This window comes from Pyrgilauda ruficollis, unplaced genomic scaffold, assembly GCF_017590135.1.
Source record: "Pyrgilauda ruficollis isolate IOZ18807 unplaced genomic scaffold, ASM1759013v1 scaffold5, whole genome shotgun sequence".
In the NCBI taxonomy this organism is placed as follows: Eukaryota; Metazoa; Chordata; class Aves; order Passeriformes; family Passeridae; genus Pyrgilauda; species Pyrgilauda ruficollis.
In genome coordinates, this window is record NW_024526599.1 from 4,314,210 (window position 1) to 4,328,588 (window position 14,379).

The 14,379-nt window shown below is 38.0% G+C and overlaps 1 protein-coding gene across 3 annotated transcripts in view; it reads right to left on the bottom strand.

Moving 5' to 3' along the window:
• The window catches only part of FBXW7 (F-box and WD repeat domain containing 7), a 175,375-nt gene that overhangs the window by 98,377 nt on the left and 62,619 nt on the right, over nucleotides 1–14,379 (bottom strand). The gene's annotated exons all lie outside the window — the stretch shown is intronic.

Here is a 14,379-nt window from a genome sequence, read left to right on the forward strand (position 1 = left end):
ATTACTTGTTCTGTCAAACAGTCTGATCATAGTCTCTTCAAGCACCAGATTCAGGAAAATTCAGAACTAGTTGCCCTTCTACAGAATCCACAAGAACCATTAGCATTCATGTTAACAGAAGATACAAGTATGCAATATTACTTGCAAAAAATTGTACATGGATCATTTCAAATGGTATTTATTTTCCCTCTCATTTGATTACAGACTTTGTATATCATTCAAAAAAAACAAACTGCTTTTGGTCTTATGCATTAAGAGCAGCATATTTTCAGATATAAATGAAACTGCATTTCTTGCTATTCTGATTTCCTTTTAGATTAATAAAGAAGAGAAAGCCATTAAAGAATACAGCCTTATCACTGCCAAGTCTTAAGCTGGCCAGAGAGATGCCAGTGGTCAAAAGCAGACACCACTAGAAAACCTGTGTGGCACAGAAATGGCACCTGGAAAAAAAATTAGTAATAGTAGTTATGGGGATTTTTGAAGGAGCAGTAAAGTTCTCCAAAGTCTAAGAAGCTTCAATAATTGTTAAATAAGTCTCTGAGATGTTAAAAAAGGCCAAAATTAGGTGCATTTTAATAGAAATTGAAAAATACTAATGCAATTTCCAAATTATTCATGCATCCAACTACCTATGTGCCTCCAAGCAGCATATAAGAACAGGGGGCTATAACACAGACTAATTCATTATTAAATTTGGTATTAGATGTCCAGCTATATAGCCTTTGAGGCTGGCACACAGACTCTGGTTTCCCTAGATTCAAGCAATGTGTTGACTAGATGAAGTTAGCCACAAATCAACAAGTAGTCAGACTCACAGGCTCTGAAAGCAGTACATGAAAGCAGAGAGAAATTAGCTTTGTCATTGTGTATAGAGCCACTGTCCTCGGGAGCACACAGCCCACCCCACACACTCAGGAGGCCACACTGTGAGAGAGAGATTCAGAGAACACAACACCACAAATACTGCATGGGAGCACAACTTCTGAGTCTCTTTGGAGTAGGAATTGCAAAGGATGTTTCCATGAGTACTTCAGCACAGGATGATAATCTCTGAACCATCCCCACCACCACCACCCCCTCCTTTTTCTTAAATCACCTATCTCTTATAGTTTTCTGTTTGTTTGTTTTACAAAAAAACTAGGGCCTTGTATGATAGACAGGGAACATATAAACCCCACCTTTGCTCCATGACATTTGCAAAAACATTCCCCTTATTGGTCACTAGGGAACAAAGCACCAGAAACCATAGCTGTACTGTAATTTTCAGTGTGTTGTACCATAAAAGGCACAGAAACACAGTTACAGGTGTTTTTCCACTCTTTTTCTGAGGAGGATTCATAGCTGGGATTCTGCACTTCTCTGTACCTTTCTTCCTTAGGGAAACACTACTTACATCCCAAAGACAGGGTTCTCACGTTTCCACACATCTACCCAGGTGATGATTCCTCCAAACAAAACCTTATAAGATCAATCACTGAAATACATGTTCAAAGAAAGTACCCATTAAGTTCCAATGAGTGAATGAGAAGCTAACACTAAAAGACAAGCACCACACATTCAACAGAAGAAAGCAGACACTGTGCTGACTCTTGATTTTTCCATGGGAAAAAAGCTTTAGAGCACCTGGGTGCACATGACCCAAACCAGAAGCTAATGTCTGTGTTTTCATATTCAAGCGGTAGCAAAAGCAAATGTGTTTATTATTCTGTGTACAGTAAGGAGCATATAAGAAAGATGCCACTAAGAGTGTGCTCTAAGAGAAATGTTTTCATTTAACATCTTTCCCCAAAGCTCAGAAACCTTAGCATGTGGGAGTGATGTTTAACAACAATTCATCAAAAGTCAAATTTAGATGCATATATCATCTGATGGTAATACAACTTATATATTAGGCTTGCTACATAGTTTGGGCATTATGAAGGAAACAATACTTCACCTTATTTTCTCAACTTGGAAAGTTGAAGCACTAAATAATGTAAAAATCAGTAGTTTAAAAAAAAAAAAAAAGGTTTACATCTTCTCAATCTAGAAATTCTAGTTTCCACCACAAATGTTTCTCTAAGTAGCCATGGGTGTAGCTTAAAAGTTTAATTGCATTTTTTCAGTATCAGTAGCATTATATATGCAATTACTGGTTTAGTATGTACTTGATAAAACTGCAAATGCTGCATTTGTTTCAATAATTTAATGCATACTTCCAATTTGTATCTGTAAGCAACCAACATAAAAGGTCAGCTTTGAAACATTAAAGTAATCAAATGCAAGAATATACTAAATGTTTAAGTGACAAAATATCACTGTTGTAACTGTTATTATACCCAAATGAAATTCCAGCCAATTAAAAATGTACACTAGTACTAGTACATATTTTTAATTATTCCTACAGTTTTGAGTGACCATCAGTTCATGAAATTAGCTTTAGTCATTAGTGGTTTCTATTTTATTCTGCATTTGCATGAATAAACTCAATTTGTTTTTTCAAGAAGCCTGTAAAATACATTATCAAAATTTAATTACAAGCAGTACTACACTAGAAATCATCAGTATGCAGAGAGGTAATGCAGTTGCTAAAGAACAGATGGATGTACATTATCTGAGAGATTTGAAACATTAAAGCTGCCTTCTGTCATGTAAGTGCTTTTAGAATTAACTACTGTCAGCTAGTACACAAGATACAACGATTTCCATACATAAGGTGGATAGGAATAAGAAAGGATTATTATTTTGCAGGAAGAAGTGTACTTACAAATCAACTTCCAGAGAACTGATGTGCTTTCAGCTACTACAACATCTCTTTCATTTATACAGTCAGAGACCAAAATGACTCAAATCAACTAAAAACCAGAAGAACCACTGAGGAAAGCTGTTGTTTTTCCTACCTGTCTTGGAGCACAAAGATTTTTCTTCAGACACCAAAACAGTAATGCAAGTGGCAAGACTTTGCATAAACACGCAAAACTCACTATACTTGGTCAATGAATCTAACTTGGCAATTCCCAGGTAAGTTTCTTCTTCTTCAATACACTTGCATTTTATGGGAAAACAAAATGCAAGAAATGCCTAAGGAAAATTGAAGTCTCCAGACTGATCCAACAGTAAGCTCAGAGCTGAGGAAAGCATCCCACACCTCTATTGAAGACTGCATGCAGGCCCCACCTCTACTGAACATTAAATGCTATTTAAGCATAATTCTTTAGCTTTATCCATTACATTTTCACAGAAGATAGATTACAAAAATAAATGTGAACAACAGTTGCTCAAAACAAGAAATGCCAAGCAATACACGAAGATTAATGAGAAAACTGCTCAGGGTTATCAGCCACAACAGGTTGCATTCTGTACTGTGAGGATGACCACTTCACTTCCTGCTTTACTGCTGAAATATCTCTATCCTGCTAATGCAGATAAAAAAGTCGTTAAATATTTTTAACCTATAAACCCACATAACTATGGGAAAATGGAATTTCCATCAGCACTGCTTGTTTTTATTTTTCCATTTTTATTAGTTGAAACAATAAAGAAAAAAGAAAATTAGGTGGATGTAGAGAGGTGGAGGTTGGGGAGTGGTGGAGTTTGTTTTTTAACAAAATATAACAGACTGTGAAAAGGTTTTAAAGAATTATCTTGGAAATTAATGTATTAGACGGACTTGGAGACTAACCTAAATAGCATGACACCATTTAGTGAAAAGACAGTATTGCCACAGACACAACATGATTTATGGCCAGTGGACACTCCTAGAACAAATCTTTTGAGATTACAGATTTAGTGGACAAAGACAATTGAACTAACAGAAAAACTTATGTAGATATTTGACTAAATCTTAACACTGCAATATATCTGAGCTTTTTATTGCGCTATTTAACTGTGCAATACTGAATTAAGGTAAATAGAAAGCAAAACAGGGACATCCCACCGAAGCACAGGATCTCCTAAGATCTCAACATCCAAATCTAACTTCTAGAGAAGTATAAGACCCTTATAAGCACACTGTGCCCAAGAACAGCACTGGTGCATTGGTCCTCAAAAGCAAGCAGTGCAGCTGTAGGGGCAGAGTGCCCACAGGATACCAGCTCTGGGGAGAGGAGGTGATTTATTCCCAGACCCTCCCCTAGCCTAAAATGACCCTCACAGCTGGAGCACACCTTCTCCTCTAGTTTCACCCAGAAGGTGTTCTGGGACAGCCGTGCTTCAACTCATTCTATAGGGAAGCAGGTGTGGACAATCAGGAATTAGGCTTTAAAAGGTGCACTTAATCCAAGCCCAAACTACCACACAAAGTGCAAATACATTTAACAAACCAGGCCATCTAAGGCCTCCTAAGCCTACTTGAAAAAAACTTGTGTGAGAAGGGGATTTACATGCAGCATCAAGCAGGTATAAATAAATAACAGATTTAACACTGAGACTGTGAACCATGTTTTACCGAAGAAAAATATATACCTGAGTTATGGCCATGACAGCAAACATTGCAAAACACTACAAGCAAGACACGTACATGATGTGTTTAAGAACACAGCTAATATATTGGTCTGATTACTGGCTACGCAGTTTGTATATGAGAAGGATTTTGAACAATAGCTAAGTAACAAACCAAAGCAGCCAACTTGCAATAACTGAAATACAAAAATCAAATGAAGACTCTACCACCTTCTTTTATAGGTTATGGTAGTGGACAATTATTCTCATAGAAGGACTTAACGAAGTAAAGATAATTCAGATGAAGCAACAAATTTAACTAAAGTTATGAGCTTTAAATGAAAGTTACAGAATAATTTTGTTGCACTATAAAGGACAGCAAACAAGATCATAGTAATGGAGTCACAAAACTGTGTTGAATACATTGCACAGATGAAGAAAATAAAAAACCTTCTGTATTTCATCAGCACATATGTTGATTAGAGCAAGATTGAAATAGAGATTTGGAAACTTTCAGTAGCTTTTCTTCAAAACAAAATAGATCATAAACAATGTAACTCATTCTACAAGAACACATGCTTTTTCAAAGAATGACAAACTACTTCTCCCAAACACATACACACCTCAAATCTCTCAGTCAACTCCATTATTAACAGCTCCAAGCTCCAGAACAAAATAGCAGCCAAAAAGATTCTCTGCTCCTGCTTTGCTATTAACCTCCCAGCAAAGCTCTGACAACACTTAATGGAGCAGCACATGCAATATTTTGGTTGTATTAGAAATTATCCTGCTCTTTTTTCACTATCTCAATATACTTTAATGATCAATTAATGTAGTTTATTCAGTGCAAAGTGGCCAAAGCAACAAACATTAAATCAAAGTGCTCCTCTAATTGCTTACTTATGTCAAACATAAATGTAACAGCAAACAAAAAAAATAGATTTAGTATTCATTAAAATTTAAAAATACCACAATTAAAGTTTCCTGTTAAATTTAATTATGTCCAGCTGTATTTAATCTTCTTTTGCAGCCAGTTTTAATTATCTCCCTCTCTACTGAAATTCAGGCCCAACTTTCCATCTACCTGCTGAAGCTTTTCACCAAGTCATGGTGTTCTGACCTCTCCTGAATGTTTCTGAGTAGACAATTCCAGGTTTCCCACCACACATGGTCTCTGCCTCCTGTTCACCTGCTTCTCTTTAACCCCACAATCCTATTTCAACAGACTTTACCCTTTCTCTCCCTATTTCACCATCCAACTTACTTTTTTCTTCCAGGACGGCCTCTGAACATGGCTCTCTCTCTAATCCCATGCCTCAATTTCCCAATCCCCTTTAGCCTCCTGTGCTACTTTACAGTCTCAGAGACTTTGCTTTATTCCAAACCATTCCCCACAGAAAACAAAGGGTTTTATTTAAAAGAGAGACAATATCTGATAATACATGGGTAGTGACATGACAGAGCCATGTCCCTTGCTATGAGTTATGGGGACAAACACACAGAAACCAATAAAAAGAAAACTTTGCTTTAACTCTGGGAATGAAAGATGTATCACATAATCCTACCCTCTTCTGGCACAAATACATAAAGTATTTAACAAGTGATAAAATATGAAATAGCACACAAAACCCACTAGAAAATGAGAATACAAAAAGCAGTTTAGAAAATGAGTAAATACTACAAGAATTTATATATATTTAGCAGTATTTAGGCTAAGTAGCTTGGTAAAGAAATACCAAAGGTAGAAGAGTGATGACTAGACCTTTCATAAAAAAGAGTTTAGAAGAAACAGTCTGAGCTACAAACAGTCACATTCTTTAGATTATGATAAAGTATGCATGATCATACAAGCACCTACGAGGTTCAGGCACACACAAACACAGAACCTGGATGTATTATAATTCATGTGGACTGCACAAATTCTCTTTGCAATAGCAAGAGGAGCATCAAATCTTAATGCTCTAAACCAAAGGCCTTTTCTTCCCTCTTTGTGCATTCTCAACACAAGGGCTGCTCTGGCTAAAAGAGGGGATAATCTGAGTTGAAGTCATTGCAGCTTTTGATGCTCTAGCACAAAGACTCATGCTATAAAATGTATTAATAGAGACTTGATGTCCATATTAAAGCAATCACCATATAAGAGGAAGAGAGAAACTAGGGGATTTTTCTTTCTACAAACACTTGTTCGTAAGTAATTCATGAGCTTAATTCTTGTATTTGAAGTGTTTCAAAACATGCCTGCATTCTCGTTGTTTCAAAAAGAATATCACAGCAAATAATCAGTGAATAATGTCTTACGTAAGTTCTGCTTTTACCTCAAAATTTGACACATAAGAAAGTGAGAATTATAATGCTGTGGCAAGGATGGGGTGGAGATAAGAGGGAAGTGTGAAAGTGACCCATGAGGAAAATGTTGAAAGCCACCATCATACAGTAAGAAGAAAACTGCATTAAAAAAAAAAAAAACCACCAACCAACAATTTTAAGTCCTTTTCCTCAAAGCTGTCTCCCAAGTGACAAGTTATTAACACACCCGTACAGCGTTACTGTAGAAGTGGGGAGCTCAGGCTGCTGTATCAGGAACACTGTTAGGTCCCTGTAACGGAAGACTAATAGCAAAAGTACAAAAGTTGCTGCTTAATTTTAATTTTACATTTTTATGTTTACATCAAGAACAGTGAATGGATATAATGTAGAATAAACTCACTTGCATTCTTTGGAAGATATCATGGGAGGCAACAATCCACAGTAGGAGGAGATCTGTATTATCACCAATATTACTGTGTTCATATAAATAATTACGTTATTTTTAGTATTTATATTAGTAATGACTGTTATGCAGAAGATGGCTGGTTTGTCTTTTCACTAAAAACTCTTCAAAGAAGAAGGATTAAGCTGTAAAATGTGACAAGTTAACTATCATGTGGAACTAACGAAAGGCTTCTCTCCCCTTTTCTTCAGAAAAGGAAAAGCAGGAAAAAAAAGCCTTGAGTTATTTAAAGGGTGCCAAGTTTTCCAGCAACTATTAAAAACAAAACAGGCAAATCCTCCATAAAATCCTGCATGCTGCCACTCAATATCAAGCAGTGATTATTTTTCCACTGAAAGGACCTCTGAGGTATAAAAGCTAAGCACACAATTTTCAACTGCATTGTCATAGCCTTTCCACTTGGACAACTGTACCATTACTTGGGTTCTTACATTAAAATTTTTACCTCTTCAAATGAAAACTCTTACCTGAATAACTACTGAATACCTGCTTATTGTTTTCCCCATGAATTAGATTACTACAAGAAGCCAACACTACTACTGCTAGAGATAGTGCAGAAGTATTCTTGTTTGCTCAGTTTAGAACTGCCAGTTAATATTTCAGCTTTGTGTAAAATACTCTTTCTGTGCATACTAACAAGGAAGAGTTTCTTGCCAAAAGCAAACATTGGATCACACTTAAAACAACATAAACAGAGTATCTTTAGATACATTACTTGAGAAGCATGTGGGCTGAAGAATTCTCAGTTTAGAAAACTAGGCAGACAGTTTCTTATATGCTTTTCAAATCTGAAGATGCTGTTGTATACCTACTTAGTGAAGGTAGCGATGTACCAACAGAATCATCCGAACTCTTCCATGATAGATACACGTGTAATAAAGGATTTCTCTACAAAAAAGGATCACAAATCCTCTTACAGTGCAAAAGGAGACTAAGCACTCCTTAAAACCTCACAGATTTGGATAATTTTGGGTTTGAATTCAACCTTCATTTCAAAAAGTAAGCAAAGTTTGTGGGTCTATGGTAGTTGTGAGGGCTTTCCAAGCTGGCCTGACATCTCCACAGTACTACCATGCATTTTGTTCTATTTTCACATGCCTTTCAATCCCTAGACTTGACCACCTATGTTCTCTATAAAAGGAGTCCTTGGGGTGACTTTTACAGCACCATCAACACCACTGTGTGCAAGGACCTCCCCACCTGCCCAGACCAAAAACTGTTCAGGATAGTTTTATACTGCTCAAGGCCTTTCATCCATAGGAAAACCATCTGAGGAGCAATGAGGATGACCCTCTGTCCTTCTAATAGAGAACTTTGGTTAAGCTGTGCTGGAGTGCTACTGTGTTATGGAAAAACTCTTCTGAGTTAACACACATTAAGCCATAGGTACCAACACATGGAACCAGAAATCTCAACTATGAAGTCTAGGACTACCATTCAGTAATATTTATTTTATGTAAAGAGGCAATGTGACTGTGATGCAGAAAGAACTCCATTCTTCCCCACTGCCTAGGTGAACAAGGATTTTATCTAATAGACAAGAAGAAAGATCCAATCATTAAATGCTGAAATGAGAAAAATACAAATGGAATTAACTATAAGGATAATTACTTACTGTAATAACTCACTAGGAAGATGGTAAATTCATCACCACTTTAAGTCTTAAATTAGAAATATACTCCATCTTAGTTTAACACATACATTCAACAACTGCAGAACAATCAGCACAAGTGCAGCTACCAGGTGAGCTGCCTTCCTCTCCTTGAGAATATACATAAAAGAGAGCTGCTGTCACCTCCTCTCTGCTCCCCCAGTGACACAGAGACAAAACGTATGTCCCAACTGCTGATTAAACCCTGCCTAGTTTCAGTGCAGACTTATTTCACAACTTCCAGACTTAACACAAAGGCTAGAGTTGCATGGCCAAAACGGTCTAAACGGAAATTTTTCTTCAGCATCCATAACGATGGGCCCTGGGGCTGGGATGCATTTCCAGTGGGAAAACCTTAGCAGTACAGTGTGCTGAACCTGTTTACATACCCATTGACACAGACTGTCATCTCGCCTGGTGCTGCTGCGCAAAGAGCAATGCATGAAAAACTTCCAAGCAGAGGTGCTCATTATTAATGCAAACTATTCTGAAGGCAAAAGCAAAACAGCATTTGGCAGCAAGACCACTGCCATTAAGATGTTTGCCTGCAAACCTCAAAATGATTTCTGAAGTACCCAACTGACTCCTCTGTCTCAGTCTCTTTCCTGTCCACTAATCATAAAAGTAATTTTGGGTACATTTCCTGAAATTATAGGTTTTGCTAATATGAGTTGCAATTTTACCAGATGGCTGGCGTCAGCTCCTGGCAAAATGGTAACGTGATTTCTTGGACAAAAACTACAACTCAAATGTTGCTGAAATGCAGCACAAACAAGCAGACACACAGAAGAGCAGAGACATCAAAAAACAAAAAAAAAAAAAACGTGACTTAGAACACAGAGCAGAAAATACAGACCAAAAAAGGTCATCTTTAACTGAAGTGGGCTAACAGACCTTGAGAACAAACAGCAGCTAAATTTAGTCAAATTTAAAATTAATTTAGTTGTATGAAAACTGGAGGAAGGGCAGGAAATTAACACCAAGTACCAAATTGCCCCTACCTCAGAGCTGTTTGAGAAAAGAGTCCTCTAATACGGAACAACACACAAACAGATGGGAACATATATACCCTTTACACTGAAAGGCATTCCAGTGGTTAAAAAGAACATGACAGCAGAATTAAAGCTGAGAAAAATGAGAATCAAGAGCTGTGACTGCTATTAAAGAACATTTTTCTTTGGGTGATTAAAAACAGTTGAAGTAAATATTCCTTTTTCAAGCAGCTCTTATACCACCTCTAATAAGCAAGAAGAATCAACTCGCTTTACTCTCAAGAAGCTTCAATGCACAGAACAGTTTTTTTGAGCCTCTTAATAATGACTAATGATGTAAAGAAGAAGCAATGCACAATATGCCATAAGAAGTCCAATCTCACTATTCTGTTGCTTCTGCATCAGACTAACCTCCTAGAAATTACTATAAGGTTATGGTAAAAATTAAGAATATTCTACTAATACCAAATAGCCTTCACTTCTTTTGAACTTAACATTTTTTTATATTATTCTAAGTGAGATGACGAGAGAATTAAACTTCCAAGTCTTTCCAAGTTATCAACAACCATTTTTCCCTCAATTTTACCACAACTGACAATGCTTATTCCAAGCTACTGCCCAAACTTTTTCATTTCCTGTTTCAGTTGCCTATTCTTTAAAAAAAGTCTGAAGGACAATGCCTGGGTGCATTAGGAAAAGCATTGCCAGCAGGGGAAGGGAGGCGGTGTTGTATCCAGTCCTGGGCTCCTCAGGACAAGAGAGTCATGGAGCTCCTCCAACAGGTCCAGTGGAGGGCAACAAAGAAGATGAAGAGACTAGAGCACATCTCTGAGGAGGAAAGGCTGAGGGAGCTGGGCCTGTTCAGCCTTGAGAAGAGAAGACTGAGAGGGGACCTCATCAATGTCTGTCAGTATCTGCAGGGAGGGTGTCAAGAGGATGGAGCCAGGCTCTGCTCGGTGCTGCCAAGCTACAGGACAAGAGGCAGTGAGCAGAACCTGATGCACAGGAAGTTCCACCTGAGCATGAGGAAGAACTTCACTGTGCAGTGACCACACACCGGAATGGATGGTCCAGAGAGGTTGTGGAGTCTCCCTCACCATGTGCTCTGGGATGGCTCTGCTTGAGCAGAGAGGTTGGACCAGATGACCCACTGTGGTCTGTTCCAATCTGACCCATTCTCTGATTCAACTAGCATGTAGTCCTATATGCTAGGGGTGGGGGGAAAAAGTAATTATATCAGTACTGTTGAAGCACATTGGAGTAAATGGCTGTAACATAAGACAGACAAAGGCATTTCTTATTTGTGTTTAATTCACCAGTTATAAACAAAATTTCTGAGAGAAGGTAACTGGGGTCAGACTGGGGTAGAAAACATGCCTCACACAAGCAACACAAGATATAAACACTGGTGTATTTTACCATTTTGGTGTGAAAAACTACAGCTCAGCCTTATTCCTACGAGGTTGCTCTAAAAGAACGAGGAGCAATATATATTTTATGAAGAAAGCCTATCTGTCCGCAGTCCCAATTCATATTTTACAAAGTGTTCAGCTGTGAATGTTATATCAGATTTTTGCAGTATCCACCGAGCAATACTGTCTCCATTCCGAATGCTGTACTTTCAAAGATGAACTCCAAATTATATACTTTCTTCCAGAGCTAGTCAATGAAACATGTTAAACGCCTTTGCATCAACATCTGATAAGGAAGATCCTTTGATCTGCACTTCTCTCCTTTTACAAGAAATACAAAGAGAAACATACCGGCAGCATTTACCAGACTTGCTGAAATCTGCCAATACACTGGTTTGTCTGCATTTTCAGCATCTTCATCAGTAGAAAGACATAAGTAAAACAAGGTCACATACTACCAGAACACAGCAGAACCCATTCCCGTTTCTAGTGTCTAATTTAAAAGAAAACAGAAAAAAATCCAAACCAATTGCAGTCTCCACATGGTATTAAAAAAACAGTAAATGCCTTCTCATTAACCTCACATCTCCAGAACACTGCCTAGCACACATTGGTTCCTAAGTGTTATGTTCTCTGTGTCACAGAGAAGCTTTATGGCACTAGATTTAAAATCTGACCTTGCAGAACAATAAGGCACTTGCTGACAAACAGCATGAGTGAGTGCCAGGTTTGAAGGAAGATGATATCCCAGCCTGTCTAAAAGAATCTGGCCCTGGCCCAAACAGACTCTTAGCAGGCTCCACTGGAGAAATGGAAATGGTTGCAATTATTGTTATTGATTTAATGCCCTTAAAATGTTTCTCTGAGAATTTTATTTCAGTAACTGATTAAGCAGTATGATTCAGCAGCAGGGCATCTGCTAACAACCTACAGAAACATAGATTTCTTTGCTCAAATTATTTCTGGGACCAGGAAAGTAAGGTTTTGTATTTGCATGACCAGAGGTAGATAAGAATGTAAGGTGGCCTACAATATTTATGTCAGGCAGGCATTCAAACTTTCCTTGCAATTCTACAAAGCCATCAATTCTAATATCCCCTGGTTTTGCTCTACAACAGTTTCCTAGTAGGAAAGATGATGCGACTACAAGCAGTAAAGAGAGCTGTGTTCAATGCAGTAAAGCACTGACCATGTATACAGTTATCAAATAATTTATGTACCTGAACTACCAAATAAGAGAGACACTGATGCAGACAAATAGAAACAATCTTAAAATTAGATATTGGGATCATAATTTGAGTGGATGTAAAACAGGTTACAGAGATTCTTTTCAGTGACTAATGTCATTTAAATGCTGTTACTGCTCTGCCACAGAATATTTTCAGTGGAGCTTCACCAAAATAAACTGTCCCCCCTTACTCATTCCAGAAAAAAAAGTACTCAAATAATTGTATTTTAGCAGTTTCCTCTAATGTATATGGTGTTGCTGGCACTGGGTTAAGAATGACAGATATAACCTGTTTGAAAGACAGCAGACATTACAACTTTCCAGCAGAGATGGGTAATAATTAGGGACCAATTAACATCTTACACGACTGCAAAATAAACGCCTGCCCATAAACTTGAAGCTGTATTCTTCAGTAAAAACAAGGCATGCTCCGCTGCTAGCGTTTTGGATCTAAACTTGACTACTGTCAGGATTTTCACCAACCCACCAGTCCACCACAGCTGGCATAATTTTTCATGCCTATGTGGAAAGAGGCGTGCAGAGCTAAGGCTTCTTCCCAACAATGAACCCACAACACAACAGCAGCTACAGAGAGGAACAGTCCCCCACATCACTGCCTTGATCCACCTTTACCGTAGGCTAATCTATGTTCCTGATTTTTCAAAACCCCTGTAGGTGAGCAGTCTCTCTCTCTCTCCCAGTGCTAAACAGCATCAGCTGTACTGATCAAACACGGACTGCACCACTCCCCAGCCAAACCTGGTGCCTGCCCTCGCTGCTACATCAGGTGTGTCGCGTTTCACAAAGGTCATCTGCCATGCCGCACAGCTGCCTTGTACATATTGGAGATCAGCATATTTTGGAAGCAAGTAGATGGTTGCTCAGGTCCTAGTGAAGTACTGATATTGAGACTAGAAGGAGAAATTTGTTAGATTGCTGGTAATAGGTGGAAATCCAAAGCAGCTGAGATGGTACAATCTGTGAGACAAAATGATGTGTCTCCTAGGTGCCACAAGAACCCACAACAGGCAAGGGAAAAGTCAAATCTTGTTGAGAACAAAGAACAGAGCTCTGGATGCAGTGAACACACACAAAGCACATTGTTGGGTTGATTGTTTATTTTCTAACCTAGAAAAGCTGTTAAAAAACAAAATTCATATCATACCTGACTTAATTCAAATTTTGAGGCCATTATCCAGGTAATTCAGAATGTTGTTTTATCACTACTATGTAAGAGTGATGTGTGAAACAGTCCAGCTGCAAACAGTTGCATTTTACTCCAACTGTTTCTACTGATAGAACGCCAAATTGGATGACTTTCTGAATAATACATTGGTTGTTGATAGCAAGAGCACCATTGAAAACAGGGCATTTGTATTTGTTCTTACTGGAAAACCTGGCTGATTAGGTTATGTCCTATGACATAGCTTGAAGCCTACAAAATGGACCTTACCGTAACTTTCCCACTGAAGCAGACCAAAAAGGCTTTTAGTAACTGGAAGGCTCTCTCACTAAATAGCTCAATTTTTCAAAAGATCTAGTCCTCCACTGAGGAAAACAGAGTATAGTACAGGCAATGTGAAGTTCAAGTCATCCCTCACAGCCTTCATGTCAGTGTGTATTTTAATTTTTCTTATAATCTACACATGGGCTTCCATGTTCTCAGGTGCATGGATGATTAGCAAGTGGTACCATTCTGTCCAAAGTTCAGCAGTCACAGTTAGTCACAAAGACATAGGATTCAGCTACTTGCTCAGTTGAAGCAATGATTAGGTATGAAATATAAAACACTACAAAAATACAGTTGAACTTCTAAAGGTATTCACATTTCCATTCCAATCTTCTCAACACCTGGAAAATACTTAGCATACAAATTTTCTTTCTTTCTTCAGTAAGAATCCTGG